The sequence below is a fragment of the Eupeodes corollae genome, chromosome 1, assembly GCF_945859685.1.
Source record: "Eupeodes corollae chromosome 1, idEupCoro1.1, whole genome shotgun sequence".
Lineage (NCBI taxonomy): Eukaryota > Metazoa > Arthropoda > Insecta > Diptera > Syrphidae > Eupeodes > Eupeodes corollae.
This window is the reverse complement of record NC_079147.1, coordinates 214,380,468-214,399,973: the sequence shown is the minus strand read 5'-3', so window position 1 is coordinate 214,399,973 and position 19,506 is coordinate 214,380,468. Positions and strand designations below refer to the sequence as shown.

The 19,506-nt window shown below is 33.2% G+C and overlaps 1 protein-coding gene and 1 long non-coding RNA gene across 6 annotated transcripts in view; one reads left to right on the top strand and one right to left on the bottom strand.

Annotated features, from left to right (window-relative positions):
• The window catches only part of LOC129939305 (organic cation transporter protein), an 88,461-nt gene that overhangs the window by 35,232 nt on the left and 33,723 nt on the right, over positions 1–19,506 (bottom strand). The gene's annotated exons all lie outside the window — the stretch shown is intronic.
• The window catches only part of LOC129939308 (uncharacterized), a 56,468-nt gene continuing 53,876 nt past the window's right edge, over positions 16,915–19,506 (top strand). Inside the window, exon 1 of the long non-coding RNA XR_008780533.1 lies at positions 16,915–16,977. This is a non-coding gene — a long non-coding RNA (uncharacterized LOC129939308). The remainder of the gene's footprint in view (positions 16,978–19,506) is intronic.

The following is a 19,506-nucleotide window of genomic DNA, read 5'->3' as shown; positions in this document are numbered from 1 at the left end:
GTACTCTGACTCGGGTGTTCTGTGTATCCCAAGGCAACGACGCAAAAATTATCTCTCAAACACCCAATCTTTTCCATTTGAGATGGGGCAACGTGAAACCATACCGGGCACCCATAGGCAATCATCGGCCGGATAAGGGCTATGTAGAAAATCACCTTTACCCTGCTGTCAAGATGGCTGCCAAAAACCAACCGTTTTGTCAGGTTAAAGGCTCCCCTGGCTCAGAGCAGCACTCATATGTCTATCGAAATATAAGTACTGATCCAACCAGATGCCAAGGTAAACGGTGATTTTTTAAGAGCTTGAAAACTTTTAAAAAAAAAAAAAACACATAAAATTTGCAAAATCTCATCGATTCTTTATTTGAAACGTTATATTGGTCCATGACATTTACTTTTTGAAGATGATTTCATTTAAATGTTGACCGCGGCTGCGTCTTTGCTGGTACATTCGGAAAGTCCAATTTCGAGCATTTCGGTCGGAATAGCCCGAATTTCTTCGGAAATGTTGTCTTCCAAAGCTGGAATAGTTGCTGGCTTATTTGTGTAGACTTTAGACTTGAAGTAGCCCCACAAAAAATAGTCTAAAGCGTCAAATCGCATGATCTTGGTGGCCAACTTACCGGTCCATTCCTTGAGATGAATTGTTCTCCGAAGTTTTCCCTCAAAATGGCCATAGAATCGCGAGCTGTGTGGCATGTAGCGCCATCTTGTTGAAACCACATGTCAACCAAGTTCAGTTCTTTCATTTTTGGCAACAAAAAGTTTGTTAGCATTGAACGATAGCGATCGCCATTCACCGTAACGTTGCGTCCAACAGCATCTTTGAAAAAATACGGTCCAATGATTCCAACAGCGTACAAACCACACCAAACAGTGCATTTTTCGGGATGCATGGGCAGTTCTTGAACGGCTTCTGGTTGCTCTTCACTCCAAATGCGGCAATTTTGCTTATTTACGTAGCCATTCAACCAGAAATGAGCCTCATCGCTGAACAAAATTTGTCGATAAAAAAGCGGATTTTCTGCCAACTTTTCTAGGGCCCATTCACTGAATTTCGACGTTGTGGCAGATCGTTCGGCTTCAGTTCTTGCACGAGCTGTATTTTATACGGTTTTACACCAAGATCTTTGCGTAAAATCTTCCATGTGGTCGAATAACACAAACCTAATTGCTGCGAACGGCGACGAATCGACATTTCACGGTCTTCAGCAACACTCTCAGAAACAGACGCAATATTCTCTTCTGTACGCACTGTACGCATTCGTGTGGTTGGTTTAATGTCCAATAAAGTAAACTGAGTGCGAAACTTGGTCACAATCGCATTAATTGTTTGCTCACTTGGTCGATTATGTAGACCATAAATCGGACGTAAAGCACGAAACACATTTCGAACCGAACACTGATTTTGGTAATAAAATTCAATGATTTGCAAGCGTTGCTCGTTAGTAAGTCTATTCATGATGAAATGTCAAAGCATACTGAGCATCTTTTTCTTTGACACTATGTCTGAAATCCCGCGTGATCTGTCAAATACTAATGCATGAAAATCCTAACCTCAAAAAAATCACCCTTTACTTTACTACGCTTTTTTTCGCCAGTGGCTGTCAGTGTCAGTGGTCCAACGATCACTAGACTTTTCCAGTTCTTTCTCGTATCTCTTGAGGATCCATACAGCGGAGTCATGAACACAACAGTTCTCAATTCTGATAGTTGATTTTCAACTTCGTCATCGCAATATTGCTGAATCTTGTCGAAGTCCCCTGCAAAAGTGTCTTGGTAAACTCAATTTTTTGGGTTCTTTTGTACGCAATTAGGTCGTCGGCGTATGCTATTGCCTGACTCAGACTTGCTACCAGATTACTGGTGTAAATGTTGAAAAAGATCGGCGAGTTAACCGCTTCCTGTTGAAGAATATTTTTAATATCAAAGATTTTGGTAGATGTTACTTTTTTGATTTTGACAATAAATCGTCTACCATTAAGCATGTCATAAAGCATATACAACAGTGGTTTACTTATTCCAAGTCTATTAAACTTTAGATAAAGACCGTCTTAGTGGATAGATCTTTTGAGATCATAAAATAATCTTAAGACATTAAATTTTACAAACCGTACTTTCGGCTCAAACGAAGATTTTGTGCATTTTTCTGAACTGTATGTATTTTTTTCTTGTTTTAATTTCCAATAGCTCTTAAAATATCACTCGTCACTTTAAAATCGTAGGTTTTGATATTTAAGCTGTAAACATGCTGAATTTCATATATTTGAAGCAAAATTGGTTTCTCTTGCTCTAAGATGTTGAATATAAAAGCATTCACGATTGTTTTCTTATTTTGGAACAGTTAAAAAGCAAAAAGTATTTTTAACTATTAATAACATAAAATTTGAAGGTCCGAGTTTTTTTTTTGTCGCTGGGTGTATGGTCATATGTATGTATGTTTGTGCCATCGTGTTGTTGCTATATGTACATAAATGTGTGTGACCAAAAAATTATGGTTTATTTGAGCAGCTCTGACCTCCATTAAAAAACAAAACAACAACAAAAAGTCCAATGCCAAACTGACCCTTTTATTGAAATGAACCGAATGCAACCAACCGAATGGTTGGAATTCACACGGAAATATTTTTCACTGAAAGGCAAAGCAAAGGGAAAATTTGAATGTCCGCCCTGTGCACCATTCTATTTTGCACGTCATTCGAAATACATTGTGTCCCCTGATGTGTTTTGTGTTTGTATGTTGGATGGAGGAAATTCTATGAATTCCGTCCTTCGATGGGACTGGGAGATGGAAGATGGGAGTTGGGAGCACTGGGAGTTTGGGAGTGCTTCCTCTGATTTGTGTTGCTTCCTCTGATTGTGTGATTGTGTGGAAAGGGCCAGATGGTAAATGTCCGATATGGCATGGCAATGGCATCAGATTGGACTGATGCGTGTTGCTGGAGCCACACATTGGTGACCTCGGAATAATTAATTGATGGCTGGAATTTTATCAGCCGTAAACCACACGGCCAGCGTGTGATGTTCAATTTTGGGTGCTGGTGAGCTATTACACATGATTAACTCTGTTAACGCTACAAAAACTGTCATCATGCGAACAGAACATTTAATGTATTCGCCACTTGTATGTACATATTTTAGGCAAAAACGGCATATCTTAAATGTATGCATGGGTGTTTTATGGAAGTATGATTGCGAGAATCAGTGTGACATTTTGGATGGAATTTTATTTATATTTTCAAAATAAAATAAAAGAAATTAATTTTATGTATTTTGAGAGGAAAAAGATTTCCGGTTTACTTAATTAATTCTTTCATTTTTGGTTTTGAAATTGGGTGGAGATTTTGTCTTGTGATAGGATAGAGTTGGAGTCTTTGTGAAGCCATTTGGAAATACTGTGTAAGGAAAGATTTGCACAGCTGTTTATTGAAACAAAAGTTGACTGCCGAAGTGCATACTTCCCAAAAAATGATCTAGTGCGTTCGAATGTTATGACAATAATTCCCCAGTCTCAGTTTTCACCAGATCTAGCCCTAGCAGACTTCTTTTTGTACCCAAAAATGAAAAGGCCCATGACAGAAGAAATGTTTGACGGGGTTGAGGTTATTAACGAAAATTGGTGGAGAAGCTGAAATGCATTTAGAAAGACTTTTAAATAGACTTTATGCAGGAAAGCGGGAGAAGCGTAAGAGAGCATAAGAGAGCATTTTGAAGAGTATACAGTTTTTTAATTTTTAACAATTCAAAATAAAAATAATGGGTTATTTTTTGTAGACGTGGGGCTTTCAAGAACAAATAAAATGGTTTTTTATAATTTTATGCACATTATTAGATTAGCGTTTGAAATTATGTTTTGAAAGTGATTTCAGGCTGGTTCGAATAAATTCCAGGCATAACTTCCAATTTTCGACCATTTTTTGCGTATAATGCTACTTGGGGCCATATGTCAGCAATAACGCATCAAATATTCTTTTCAAGGCGCGAATCGTCACGCCCACCAAAAGTTTTCTTCAATCAATTGATTGTTTCGTTGCGTGGCACGGATCGAATCATTGTTTTGGTAATGAATTTGCACAATTCTTAAATATGTTCAAAAGTAAACTCTTACATTCTAAAATGGTGAACCAAACTTAGAATAAATAAAGTGACAGCTTTCAAAAAAATAACTCCGAGAAAAGTTTTGCCAGATTTAAAACCAAACGCTTAAAGAAAACACCTGTTATGTAATGAAAGTCCGGGATCTTTTTGATCAGCCCTCGTAGGTGTGCTAAATCTAGAATAGGACTTAAAAAGCTCTTTTATGAGAGTAAGGATTTCGGTTCTATTCTAGGGGTCTAAGGTCAGATAAGAATACTTTCTGTTGATTTTAAGACGAATATTTCGAACTGAAAGTGTCAACAGTAGAACTGGACTCACAAACGAGTTCAAAAGAACACCAAAAATAGTAAGAGACTTAGATGACACTAGGCTCGAAGATCGCGAACAGAATTAAAAGAAGACCCAAATCAACTGAACCTATCCTGCCAAAAGCCTATAGTTGAAACACAGCGGAGTCCTGTATTTGACTTTCGTTAGAAAATTTTCTTTTAAATTAAAACTTTTTATTGTTATTATGAGCATGATTTGTCTACGTTAGAACTCAGAATAGTTACCAGCACTTCGATGGATCGCACAAGTTTGAAAGGTTTTAGGTCGTTTCACCTGACGTCAGATGACTGCTATAAATGGAACAATTGATACCAAAATTTTGAGATGAACGATAAAAATTTCACAATAAAAATAACTAAAAAATTGTTTTTAAATTTGCTTTGCATTTAATTATTATGTGAGAGGAAATATGAATGGCTAACTTGGGCGTATACTTACTTTTTTCTTCTTATTGGAAACAAATTTTTTAACGATTGTTTTTGGGGCACATGAACTTTGTCACAAACTCAAATTTGTTTATAACTCATTGCACACACCTACTTAGCCAAATTCACTCATCAATGGCATAAAGTCCTAGAAGACCAAAAGTCAAATCATTTCACACCACCACAGACAATCTGTCGCCCCTCAATCTAAATTGTTCAAAAAATGTTTACTCTCCAATAGACACAAAGAATAAAGAACAACCCAAAAGAAGACGCAGAAAAAAAAAACAAATTGATATTTTGTTGTCGTTTGGCGTTGGTCGCGTCATTCATACAAAGAACAAAAATAACCAACGCGTCACACGTCACACCTCCCAATTAGTATGCATCCAAACAAATTGGTTTTATTTAAATTTAAATTTTATTTGCAGTGTAATAAAGTGCATTAAAAATCTAAGCTAGGTTGTGGCTAGGGGTTCATACATATGTAACTATACATAGTCGCGTCGTCGGTGAAGAAAGTGAGTCGTCGGCGCTGTGCGTCGTCGCTGCTACCGCGCACCAGTCACCACCACCGTCGACGTCGCTGCCACCGTTCGGCGTCACAATTGTTGTCGGTTGTCGTTAGTTGTTAGTCATACTTAACATGCAAAATGAAATAATTAAGATGCCCACTCGATGTGTTGTGCCTCTGCGATGCTGTCAACAACACAGAAAATGCCGCACTAGTTGCCGCCAGACAGAACGGGAGTTGAGAGATATGGGCCCTTTCTGACAAATAACACTGCGGACATATTTGCATTCAGGAATTTACTTCACAAACACATATTCAGGCAATTGATTTTTTAACTTCAAACGATTGCAAATACCTTAAGTAAATGCAAACAATGCGTGAAGTTTCAAAAGATATCAATCAATAAATTGAATCAATTGATTGCAGTCAGGTGAATTTAAGGAATGACATCTTTAATTTAAATTCAATAAATTATTTATAATGATTACATTCCTAAAAGAAGGTATTCTTTTACAAGGCTGGTCTTTGTTTCAGAAATTTCATTTAAAGAAGCAGAACACGATGTACATGTATGGATGCAGATCATAAGAATCAGGAATTTTTTTTAATTCAGTTCATACTTGTGAATCATTGTACAAAGAAAGAGCTAAATAGAGATCATTAAATTCCTTTGCCCAATGTTTTACAAAAGCAAGTATAGAACTTGTTTTATTGATAATTAGGATAAGATGCGACCCACACACTGATTACTTCCCATCCTGTTTGTCGATTTGTTTTGCTTAAAAGGTTTGTAGGTTTTCGTGTTTTTTTCTTAAAGTTGTCATATGAATTATTCTAATAAATTTAATAATTAATAACACTATTTTGCATATCATAAAACAGTTTGATTTCAAAATCTATTTTTATAAACGAGATTTTTAAGTCGTTAACCAATTTTTACCAAATTTAGTAGGATTTCTTAAAATTTTGCATTTCTTGTACAAACAAATACAAATTGGATGAATGAAATTAATTTGAAGTCAATACCTTCTTTTATTCACGTGATAGCGAGAGCCGAACACATTTTTACCAAATGTTCGTACTGTTCTTTTGTAGATTTTATTTTTATATAAAAAAAAACGGACTGTTGGATTTTTATCAAAAATTCACTGAATGTCGAAAACAATATTTTATAAGAGATAAAATAGGTTTGAAACCAATATGTTTAAAGGATCTTGCACATGAGCTACGAACTGCGAACTGCGAACTGTGTGTGTTCGCATATTTTGACTTTTCTCTCACATGAGCTTTATTTCTATTCGCAGACAGCGACGAATTGTCAATTTATAATTACCCTTTTCAACAAACAAACCAAAATTGGTATAAATTTGAGGTTAAGTTAAGGGCGAACAATTTATTCCTTGCAGTGTGGATGGTATGTGGAACGCAAATAGAGTTTGACAGTTCGTAGCAACCAAACGGCAATTCGTTACTACCAAATTGTTTTTACAAAATTGTCTTGTTTTAGAGAACAAATATATACTTTATAACCTATTTCAGGGCTTTTCAAAAATCACCCTTGTTTCTGTCAAAACGAATGCAATGAATGAATAAGAAAATGATGGGAATTTAATAAAGTTGTGTGAAGTCTTTCCTAATTCAGCTTGGAAGACCCTACGCATGCAAACAAAGGACTATTACTTCTTGACCTTTTTTAAACAATTTATTATAAAAAGAAAGGATGAACAAAAGTAAAAATAATAAAATAAACTCAAAATTTCAATTACGTACAAAATCCATCCCTGATCAAAAAAAGCTCTCTTTCTAGAACGCTACAGCACTTCCACAACAAAGTATTTACATTGATAGTGGTGCAGCCGGCGCATCTAATGTTTAACTTAGACATTTAAATATGTCACAAAAAGCTAAATAATTGACATATGGTAAGCATGATATTTCTAATTATCCACCATGCACGTTTATTGCTGTTCCTCTTTATCACATACAATTTACGTCTCCATGTCAATTGATCAACCAAAAACGTGCTATACTGTATTGTACATATTATACAAAGGGTGAATTTTAGCAGAGAATAATTACATTTATTTGTTTACTTGGTGAGGCATGCGTCAAAAAACTGTTTTGACACTTTTCTGTCTTTTTGAGCGACTACGTCGGTCAAGGATAATAAGCTGTCAAATAGATGTAAATAGCATTATGAAGAAATGTCAAAATGAATGGAGTTTAAATTAATTTTGTTCTCTATAGAAAAGTCTTAAAGATGAAAAAAGAAATGTTTTTTGTGTTTTAAAAAACAATTTAAAATTTTGTTATTTTATTATTTTTCGCGGAAAATAATATTTATGTTAAATTTTAGCAAAGTGGCGTTGTCAATGTCAACAAACTGTCATTCAACAATTGTCAATGATGATAATTCTAAGAAATGAATTGTCTAGAGTTGCAAGTTTGTTTTTAATACTTTCACTTTCAATTGCAGAGGAAAGAGCTAAGGTTCTTAAATTAGAGAGGAAGTGATATATTTTTGCGAAAACCATGAATGAATTGGACTAAATTACGTAACTCATTTAAAATGGCCCATTTAATGGTGAGGGAAATAGGGTATAGAGATTAAAAGGACGAGATAAAATTTTAAGGTTAAGGCAATATTCTATGACATATGTTCATATATCAGTTATTCGACATGTCAAGGTCTTCTATATTTCCTCCAAGATGTTTTTGAACAATTCTAAGTTCATACAAATCATAATCATATCAATATTGCAAATTACCACTTCCTTTGACAGAAATACAGAAATGTCAAAATTCATTAAGCGAAATCCAAGGTCAATTTAAAATTTCATTGTGATTCTGTCATTTGCTCTGGTTTACCATAAAAGATATATTTGATTTTTGTTTTTTTTTGTTGTTGTTGTTTGTGCAAAAACAAAAATGTTATCATTATAAATTTCGCATGTTTTTATTATATTTTATTTTTGTCACAATCTACGCATATTGAAATACGCGACTTCCGATTCTTTATCTCGTATTAACTGCTACATAAATGTACACATGTACTTACATATTTTATTATTTCATTTAAAAATAATAAAATTCTTAAACAAAACATCCGGTGAAGTCAACATATTATTTTGTTCTTCAAAAATATAATATATCTAAAATATGTGTCGATTTTAAATACTTGGAAGGAATATAAAGTGAAATAATTTTAAGTGGCTATTGCTTTAATATTTAAGCTTTAAAATTTATTAATGAAAAATGTTGTTCTTAATTCTTCAAAAGAAAATTTTATTAGAGTGGAGTAATGCAGCCTTTATGAACATCACTAAATACATTAATTTTATCGTACAAATATTTGATAGATTACTTAATTACAGTAAAATCTCTGTACACCAAAACAGTTTTGGTTAATTTTATTTTTCTTAACAATTTATTTCGTTGAATCTGCTTCTGCATTGATCTAAAGTTAGAACTTCTTCATTCAGAGATGTGATTTCTTGAACAGGCTAAGATTATTCAATCAAATTGTAATTGAAGTAATTCCAACGAGAGTTTGGATATAGTTTCTAACAGGAAAATGGAACAGCCCATAATTCAAGAAATCTTTTCTACTTCTAACTTGGAAAATTCAAAAATAATTTTGTCACCGAAAACAGAGAGTTCACTGTATTTCTAAATTCAAACAACTTTATAAAAATATGTTAGAATGTATACAGATCTATTTCGTGTTTATGATTCAAAAATACATAAATCCACCAGCACTCAATTTTAATGCAGTGCAGGTGTAGACTATGATTCAATCAACAAAACAAATACAAATTTGAATTCTTGCACAATTTTAAAAGAACCATAAAATTATTGTAATTTTGTTTGCCAATCAATCGCCAGTTTATTAAATTAAAGGCTTTGAACTTTTGGCAATTTTCCAAAACAACAAAAAATTAAATAAATTTGATCAGTTATTAATTTATAGGTAAAATATTAATATAATTTTTAGTACATTTTTTTTGTATTGTTTAGACATAAGTAGGAAGTAGGTACGGAAATTTATGGTAAGTTAAATAAATTGCTAATTTTTCAAACGAATAACTTATTGGGATAAATTGTTGATTTATTTTTGACGTCAAATCAAATTTACAAATAAAAAAATAGAGAAAAATATTTTTCAAAACATGAATTTTGAGGCTTTCTGCTAAGCTCAATGAAACTGATTTTAATGTCTTTCAGATCATTCAGGTCATTATAAATTCTTCTAGGTGGATCCTACGTTTATGAGCTAAAACAGGCCAGGTGCAGAGGAGGTGAAGAGTTTGTCCTCTTCCTCGTTCATACAGCTTCTGCAAAAGTCACTTAATATTAAGAAAACGCTTAGATTTGTTGCTTGCTTTCGTTAATTTAATTTACAGTTTCTTGAAATGTCTCTATGGCCGGCACGACACCAAGCAAAGGTGAAAGTTTAGCTGCTGTGCCATCTCCCAAGGAGACAATCAGCAGTAAGAATGTGCAGAAGCAGAGTCTACAAATTTATTAGCTGCCTGACTATCTGAAAAAATCCAGATATGGGATTTTGGTATCACTTCTTTTCGGACTGCTTTTATTTCCAAAAGTCCTGCCTGGAATACACTTCCATCATTAAAAAGAGAGAATAAGGAGCATAGTTTCATCCGATCAGAGCTTGGACCTTCACCAACTCCTTCATTAGTTTTTAATCCATTTGATTAGGGTGATTTTTAAAAGCTATAGAAAAGTTTTTCAAAAAAAAATATAAAATTCAGAAAAATGCATGAAATCTTTCTTTGAATCGATAGTACGGTCCATATAATTTAATGTTTGAAGATTATTTCATGCAAATGTTGACCTTGACTGCGCCTCAAATAGTCCATCCGCTTAGTCCAATTTTGGCATACTCTTTCCAACATTTCGGCCGGTATCAATGTTGTCTTCCAATGCATCAATTGAAGCGGGCTTGTCTGTATAGACATGAGCTTTAACATAGTCTCACAAAAATAGTCTAAGGGCGTAAATCGTACTATCTGGCCGGCCAATTGACCGGTCCCAAAGGTGAAATAAAATGTTCACCAAACTCGCCTCACAATAAGTCCATTGTGGCGCGTGCTGCGTCTCATGTGGCACCGTCTTGTTGAATACACATGTCATGCAAATCAAGCTCTTGCATTTTGGGCAAAAAAAAGTTGGATATCATCTCACGGTAGCGCTCACCATTCACAATAACGTTACTATGCATCATCTTTAAAAAAGTACCAACCAATGATCCCACCAGCCCAAACCCGGACCAAACTGTGACTTTTTCTGGATGCATTGGTAGCTCTTGCAATGCTTCTGGCAGATATTCACTCCCAAATCGACAATTCTGCTTATTTTCGTACCCATTGAGCCAAAAATGAGCTTCGTCGCTGAACACAATTTGTCGGTAGGAAGCGAGCGTTGAAATTTCTTAACAGAATACGTTTTTTTATAATAAAATTCAATAATTTGCAAGCGTTGTTCGTTCGATTCATGGTTAAATTATAGACCAAACTGAAGATGTTTGACAGTGAAACAAAACACGAAACGTGCGTCAGCTGTTTAAACCAATGTTGCCAAAAAGATAATAGCTAAAAAGTCACCCTTTACAAAAAAATGATTCGTCTTCCCGAAAAGCCTTATCTGGAAAGTATGAAATTTAGAAGTTCTTATCGTAGTTGGAGGATCATGTGCAATATGTGAAGTCACTTTCAAAGCTGTTATATTTTGATATCTGATAAATACAAATAACGCTTTCACTAAAAATGCAACAATACACGTTTCAAAAACGCACTAAAAATATTGAAATTAATTTTAAAAGTGGTACAAAAATTCACATTTATCTGTTTTGAAAGAAATTTTCCAGACCGTGTTATTTTCAAAAAGAGATGATCACAATTGCAATATATACCTTCGACTTATTTCTTTGAAAGATAAGCTCCACTGCAATGCTCTACAATCGATTCAACAACACTTAAACAAAAACATTGCTAAAGCTGCAAATGATCGAAATGGTCATTTAAAATTTGATGAAAAAGACAAGCTTCCATCCATCAATTTTTCTTTTTTTTTTTCACTAACAAAATGAAACCTTCTATTGGAACAGCATTCATTATACTAAAGACAGCTCGATTTATATTGTTGAATCATTAAAATGGATGCCATGGCTCAAAAAATATATTCTTCGTATGTTACTCTTAATGCAATTCTTTCAAAGTTTTATTTTGTCAACTATCCTTGAAATGTTTAGACATTATTTTCTCGTTTTCGTTAATATTGCTTACTTTTTAAAACCTTTAAAGAAAGTTCATATTCAGAAACAGATGGTGATACACAATTTCAATCATGTTCAAATATTTGTTCTCACTTAAAAATAATAATTTTTTGAATTACCCTTAACTATCAGCTGTCAAATTTATTTATTCAAAAGATTGTTACAAATTCAAAAAAAAATTCATAGCTATTTAAAGATGTTAATAAATTCGATAAGTTTATTTTATCAAAAGACGTTTATGACAGACCAAAGGTATAATTTCGATGCCATACTTCAAAATACATTAAAGTCTAATTGTTCAAAAATTGAACTTGAATTGTTTATGAAAGTATATTTTTTTCCAAGTACGCAACGCTCATAATTTTGCAGAGCAGTCTCTAAATTGTTTTAGTTCTTAAATCTCCCACAAGTTTCTGGAAACAATTATTATTGTTTTGAAATACCAATCAATTAACCAACAATATACGTACGATAAAAGCTAATATTTTTTCTATCTAAACAAAATGCTAGTATTTCTGTTATTTTTGTTTTTAATTTGTTTGAGTTTACTCATATGAGTTCCCGAGCTCACTTTGTTGTGTTTATTTATATGTAGATGGCGTTAAAATTCTATTACTGAATAAACACAATCGATTGCGGACTGTGTTTATATGGAAATGGGGAATCTAAAAATAATTATATTTGTGTTTTAAAATTGAAGGAAGTCTTGTTTTCAAATGCAATTTGGTTATTTTTTCTCCAGAGTTAGACATGCTCAATTAAATCAATTTGGCAGACAAATTAGAATATCTTTAGGGAACTGGTGGCAGATAATACTGGAATATTTGTTGAACGTATTTGTCTTAGTAATTTTTAAAAATTAACACAAGAGCCTTGCAAGATGACCATATTGACCATATATCAGCAGGCTACTCAAGTTTAGCCTTTAAACCTCCAATGATTAATTATAGTGAATGGTAAAAATTAGATGATTTTTGCAAAAACATACAATTATTTAATGCAGTAAATGAACTATTAAAACATACATACATACATTTTACTACAAATTCGGCAACCAGCTACTTCTCGTTATAGCTAAACAGTCTAAATATTATTAACAAAAACAATTTATATAACATTTAAAGATATCAAATCATAAATTGTTTGGAACGATATCTAAAAGAATCAGCCGGTTCATTTTTCTTCTTAGAATTTTCCACGAAAATAAATAATTTCAAAACCAAAAGAAGTAAGTAAAGAAATTTTGAAAAATAAGATTAACAAAAATAAAACAACTATTAAATGAGTTAGGGAAATAAATTGTTTTTTGCCACGCGTTAAATTAAAATATTTGATAATAAATTCAAAATTTCAATATTAAAAAAGAAAACTATTGGAACAAAAAGAAAAAAGATATCAAATAATGTTCGGTTTGATTTCAAAAATTTTACATAGACAAATTATTGTAATTTGAAGTGTTTCCGCCTGTCTTTGTGACTATTCTCTCACCTCAGATTATTGAAGTTGTTTTGAATAACACAAATTTCAATGATTCAATATAGAAAAATAAAAAGGCAGGTGAAATCGAACGTCAAAATATCAGCCAAAATATGGCTAAAAGTTTGATTCAAAAGAAACTCGAAATAATTCTCCAATTGAATACAACTGTATCCAATTCTGGTCGTTTTCAGAGAACAATAATATTTTCTTTCTGTCAAAAGATTAATATTGTAATTAATTTTCTTTTGCTTTCTATGAATCATTTGTATGTATATATTTATAATACCTCCTTCTAGTATGTATAAAAGTTATTTACATTCACTTTAAAGATTTATTATGAATATTGAAATATATATCTGAGCCAAATAATGTTTCAATAAGTTCAAATAATAAATTAGTTCAATTTAAATGTGACAGCTGAAGATTATTGTAGAGGTAGTTTTGAATTCTTTCTTAATTTTTATTACCAAATCTTTTTTTGTGCTGTTTTTATTTTATGTTTTTAAACACAAGGGAGGAGTTGAGAAAAAGCATTTGTTTTATGAGCTTTTGATTTGTTTGCTAATGTTTTTTAATAAATTATTTGGTCTTTTTTGATGAGTTATTTTCTAAAATATAAAACATGAAGCTTGCATTTTGTTTTTTAAAGAAGTATTTTGAAGAAAAAGCAGTGAATGTTTGATTCATTGTAAATAAATATGGTCAGGAATATTTTCAATGACTGACTGGCAAATTTGAGGCTGTATGTTGTTTTCACGAATTCTATATTTGAGGTCTTGTATCGATTGTGGAGCATGCTTAAACGTGGGTCCAAAGAAGAAAGTCTAAGGAATGTTTAATCACAAGGCAAACGTTCAACGAAACCAAGTATTTACTTAGATTTGAGAATGATATGATATTTTTATGTGAGAGAAAATTAAGCTCATGGTCACATAAAATACCAAGGTTGCGAATGAAGTTATTAACAGTACATATGTATAGTTTCATTGCGCATAAAGTAGAGACAGGGAGCCTTAACATTAAAAAAGTGGTTGACTCTAACTTGGCAGTAGTAATATCAGTTTTGAAGACTCCAAGCTGGAAAATAATCAAGATCATGTTGAAAAAGGACAAAGTCAAGTATTGATGATATGGTCTTGAGAATATTTTTACCATCAAAAAAATGCTGCTCTTTCAACGCAAGACAGTATAAAAGAAAATTTAAAGTTGTTCCGAATTCGTTACAAGTTTTTGAAATATATTGAAAAAGATAATGTTGAAAACGTGTATTTCTGAGTTTGTACTTTGCAAAGAATATAGTTAGGGGATATGTTGTGTTTTAACTGAGCTTTAGAAAATCCGTTTTTTTTTGTCTTTATAATTTTTAGGATGGCGTATTTTAAAACCTGATATAGCAACAATTTAAAGGGTGATTTTCAAAATCAGGATATCTTAATCCTTTACAAAATCACCAACTAAAAAATTGATTTTATCGACCAGTGTTATCTATTTAAGGGACATGATGGTAGATAGGATGTTTCAAAAGTATAGGGGTAGAATTCGACATCTGTCAAACTGAGATGTTGAACCAATTTTATTTCAGTTTAAAGTCTGATATTTACTAAATTGGATAAATTACCTATCGCACGTTTTCTCTCGATACGACCCAAGATGCTTTCATCCGCTTTTGTCATAGTCCATGCTTCTGCACCGTATAGCAGGACAGGGATGATGAGGGTCTTATATAGCGACACTTTGGTCCTTCGAGAGAGGACTTTTCTACTCAATTGCTTTCTTAGCCCAAAGAAACAGCGGTAAGCAAGAGTTAGTCTTCGTTTGATCTCAGCGCTGGTCTTGTTTTCTGCGTTAATAGCGGAGCCTAATTATATGAAGTTTTTGCGTACATCAAAGTTACGTCTGTCGATGTGTGACGTTATTGTAAGTCCTTTCTTGACGACAGCATGTACTTTGTTTTGCTCTCATTTTTGCTGCCTCTGCCTCAATACTCACAAAAGTCTCATTGACATCACACTGAATTCTTCCGATTATGTCAATGTCATCAGCATATGCTAGTAATTGGACAGAGTTTTGAAAGAAAGGGCCGCTAATGTACGATGTAAAAAAGAAAAGTAGTACCCGTGGTTTGATGGTTAGTGCGTTGGCCTATGTCATTTAAAGTTTTTTTCGCGGGTAATGTTTCTTGCGAGGAATTGACAAATTCACCAAGAGTAATTCTTGTCATGAAAAGTGCCTTTTCAAATTAGCCGTTCGGATTTGGCTTAAAACTGTAGGTCCCCTCCATTCCTGACAACGGTACTCGCCCACAGGAATGGTTGAGACTTGTAAGTCACTAGGCCCTAGTTCTCAACGGAATGTTGCGCTACCCAATTTATTTATTTACGATGTAAAAAAATCACAAGACGGCGGCGTATCACCTTGTCTAAAACATTTTTTGACATAGAAAGGTTCTGTTAAGTTGGTTCTAACCTTTATGAATCAGCGTGAATTTTCCATGGTCATCCTGCACAAACGGACGAGTTTGGCAGGGATACCAAAACTAGACATGGCTCTACACAGCTCGTCCCTGTAGATGCTGTCATATGCGGCCTTGAAATCGATAAAAAGATGGTGGGTGTCGATTTGGTGTTCTTGGGTTTTTTCCACGATCGACTGTGGACTTTCCTGGTCTAAAAACACACTGATCATGACTTATTATGTTATTGACGATAGGCTTTAGACTTTTACATATTACTATAGAGAAGATTTCTATATAGTTGATGCAGTTTTAAGGGTTTCTTTTTTTGGAATGGGGCAAACCATGGACCATATCTTACAGATAAGTTGCTCCTAACCAAATTATCTCTAGCTGTTTTTAAGAGCTCGGCATTTAAGCCATCTGCTCCAGCGGCTTTGTTAAACTTCAGCTTAGATATGGCAATCTTTACTTCGTCTAAGTCGGGAGGACGGGATTGTTGGCTTTCGTCGTCTATGTTGAAATGATCATCCTGCCTGACAGCGGAATTCGGTTCGTCGTCGCCATTATACAGTCCACAGAAAAGGTCCTTCCTATCCTCAGCATTGACTGCAATTCCACCATGATTTTTTCAATTTAGTCTTTGAAGACTTAGGTTCTAGGTTTATGGACTAGTGAATACCGTTTCACCTGCTCATAAAACTTTCGAACTTTGTTCTGCTTTTGAACCTCTTAATATCTTCGACCACATAATCGGACCTTACTTCTTCGAAAATGACCTTACTTCTTCGAAAAGACATTTCCTGGCCGCGTAATTTCTTGTCGTGACGATATTAACTTGCAACCAAGATCATGCGATATACCTTTAATTCTTGAACTTTAAAAACGAACATTATTCAAGTTATGGCTGAGATATTTTTAAAGTGACTACATTTAAATGTTTGAACCAACAATTAATTTTAAATTTTTGATGAAAATTTCGTCTTGTGTCAGCAATTTGTATATGTGTATGATTTTAATCGTTATGTTTTGTTAACAAAATGGACTTCAGCCAACACTTTGCTTTGAATATAAATTCTTGCATAGCTGGTCTCCATATGACATTCTTTAATTAAGAATTTTAAGTTCTTGAGTTTATTTTAACCCACCAAAGTTATTGAATCACAGTAAGTTATTTTTGATATTGAAATTTGTTTTTTAATTCATTCTTTCCATACTTTTTCCACATTTAATACATTTCCTAATCCCATGCATCATCAATATAATAATATACAATTTGTGTCCTTATATGATTTCTCCATCTTAGTTAATCGATATTTTCATTGTTTCAGAAAATATCCATTCTTCACATTCAGACGTTAATCCCCAGACACATATCTAATCAGGTAAGTTTGATTAAAATCGTTTTTTGACACATCAGGTTAAATTTGTACCCAGATAAAAACTCCATCCATTTGAACACAATGCCTAAGAACATCTAAGCAAATAATGTTAAAGCTTTTCTTAAATATATTAACAAAGTTCTCCAGATTAGTAAAACTGAATAAATTTAAATAAATCTGTCACGTCACCGTATAATGTCATGTATTGCAAACTTCTAACCCTTAACGTATTCCTAACTGCAATTCCGATTAAAAATTATTTTATTGAGTTGTCATTCGTTTGCCTTAGAAAAACTATTCTTAAAGTTTTAACAACCTATAACACAGCTATGCAGGCAGGCTAAATTGACTTTAATTCTTTAAGTAAAACATTTTCATATTCCTTCTTCTTTTTCATCCATCATATAAAGTTTCTTCCTTTACAAATTCATGCAACACGCAACGCAGACAACTTTTCGATCACATAATCTCTTTTGAAAGAAAAAAACACGAAAAAGAAGAAAAAGAAAAATCAGAGAAGAGAAAAAAACATAAAAAGCTTTTATTCTATAGATTCTCGTTTTGTATGTTTTTGTATCATAATCGCAGGATATCATTCATATCCCTTTAAGCCAAGTTAACAAACTCTAGGTACTCGTACTACATAAGGACCATTGTGATCGTTCACTCAATTGGAAACTTTGCTTCTTTTATTTTCCTTTTTACTTTTCGAATCAAGAAAAAAGGAGAATTAAAGTGGATTCCCTTTGCGTTTCCTTTCCCTAAATTGATTGCAATTGTAACGAACAGGTACCCATGTTTTTTGTGAAGCAGCAGGGACCAGGGGGTTGGTATAAATAATACCCTCTTTTGGTTAAAAGGGATTATATACGAGTAAATATTTTCTTCTTTGTGGTAAATTGGTCCTGAGTCTGAGTTAGTGCAGAAGTCAGGTCTCTAACTGTGGCCATTAGTTTGAGGAGAATATACAAATGGATGGAAATGGAGATCAATAAGATCCAGAAACATAGTACCTTCTCGTACCTACGTAGCTATACTTTATAGAAACCGATTTGGAAGCTTCGTCGGTGTATAGTGCAGTTCGAAGAATAGGACAGAATATAGTCCAAGTCCTTTGGTTTTGCTTTTTCTTCGTCCTTTTCAGCTTTCGTCTTGTCCTCATCTAACATGAACTTCTTTTGTTTTCTGTGAATTTTATTGTCTTTCGATATCCTGTCATTTGATTGGCATTTCCTTCTCCTTACTTTTGCTTTGCTTGGTGGATTGTTTAATTCGTTAATGTGATTGACTGGATATCCTTTTGACTACGTTGGACAAAACCTATATATTCAATCTTTAGTAAAGATTTTTTCCTTCTATCGATGTGTGCATGGAAGGATTTATTTATTTATTAATCCTTTCCTAATTTCTTCGTCAAACTTTTTTGTTTCTTCCTTTTTTTTCATTTGAAGGATTAGGATTTATAAAAAAAGTTAAAATGATTTTGTATATTTTGGCTAAATGAAAAGCTTATAAGATAAAAAAGAAATTTAGGCATTCAATAGTTTAAAAGTTTTTTGTTTTATTGGTTTTATGTTAAAAGACTTTTTGTTTGATGAATTAAGATGGGGGATTGATTGGGACAGGTTAGGCAGATTTTGACAATTCGAAGTAACAATAGAATTTTGGGGAAGAAACAAAAACTTTGATTGAATTTGATTTAATTTGATGAAAAAGATCAATCTATAAGCAGAGTTTAATTGTTGTATGTACCTCAAAAAGTTTCGTTTGTTATCGATGCATAACACTCAAAAATATTAATTCAAGAATTGGAATATTGTAGAAAACAATTTTGTTTAATTGTGTTAGAAGCAATAAAAACAAATAGGAGCTCTTCCCTATTAAGTCGAATTTTTCCGCTTATTTAGCTGAAATCTAACAAATCCGCAGAAGCAGATAACCGAAATGCTGAGCTTTTCAAAGGGGCTGGAGATATTAGGAGCATGTATCAACATATCTGTAAAATATGGTTAAAGGAAAGAATGTACGATAAATGGAATCTCAGTATTGTTTGCCCGATATTGATAATCGGAGACCCTCTTAACTCTACCAACTGTAGACGAATCCAGTCTACTCAACTGAAAGATGTTTATCAGTATTCTTAAACCAGGAAAGTTCACAGTCCTTCAAATATTCAAGTTATGGTAGATCCTTGCAAAAAAATCAAGAACATCAAATAGACATTCATCACCTTTTTATCAATTTCAAGCCCGCATATGATACCATCTATAGGGACGAACCGTATAGAGCCATGCCTAGTTTTGGTATCTCTGGATTAAGGTTGAAAACAACTCAACCGATCCTTTTCATGTCAAAAAAGCCTTAGACAAAAAAGAACAGCGCGAGGCTCCAATGCAACCCTAGAGGAACTACCTTTCAAAAGTCCGTCCAATTACTCGCATATGCTGATGACACTCAGTATGATGTCAATAGAGCTTTTGTAAGTATTGTGTTAGAGGATACAAAAATGGGTTTATAGCGATGTCATTAAGA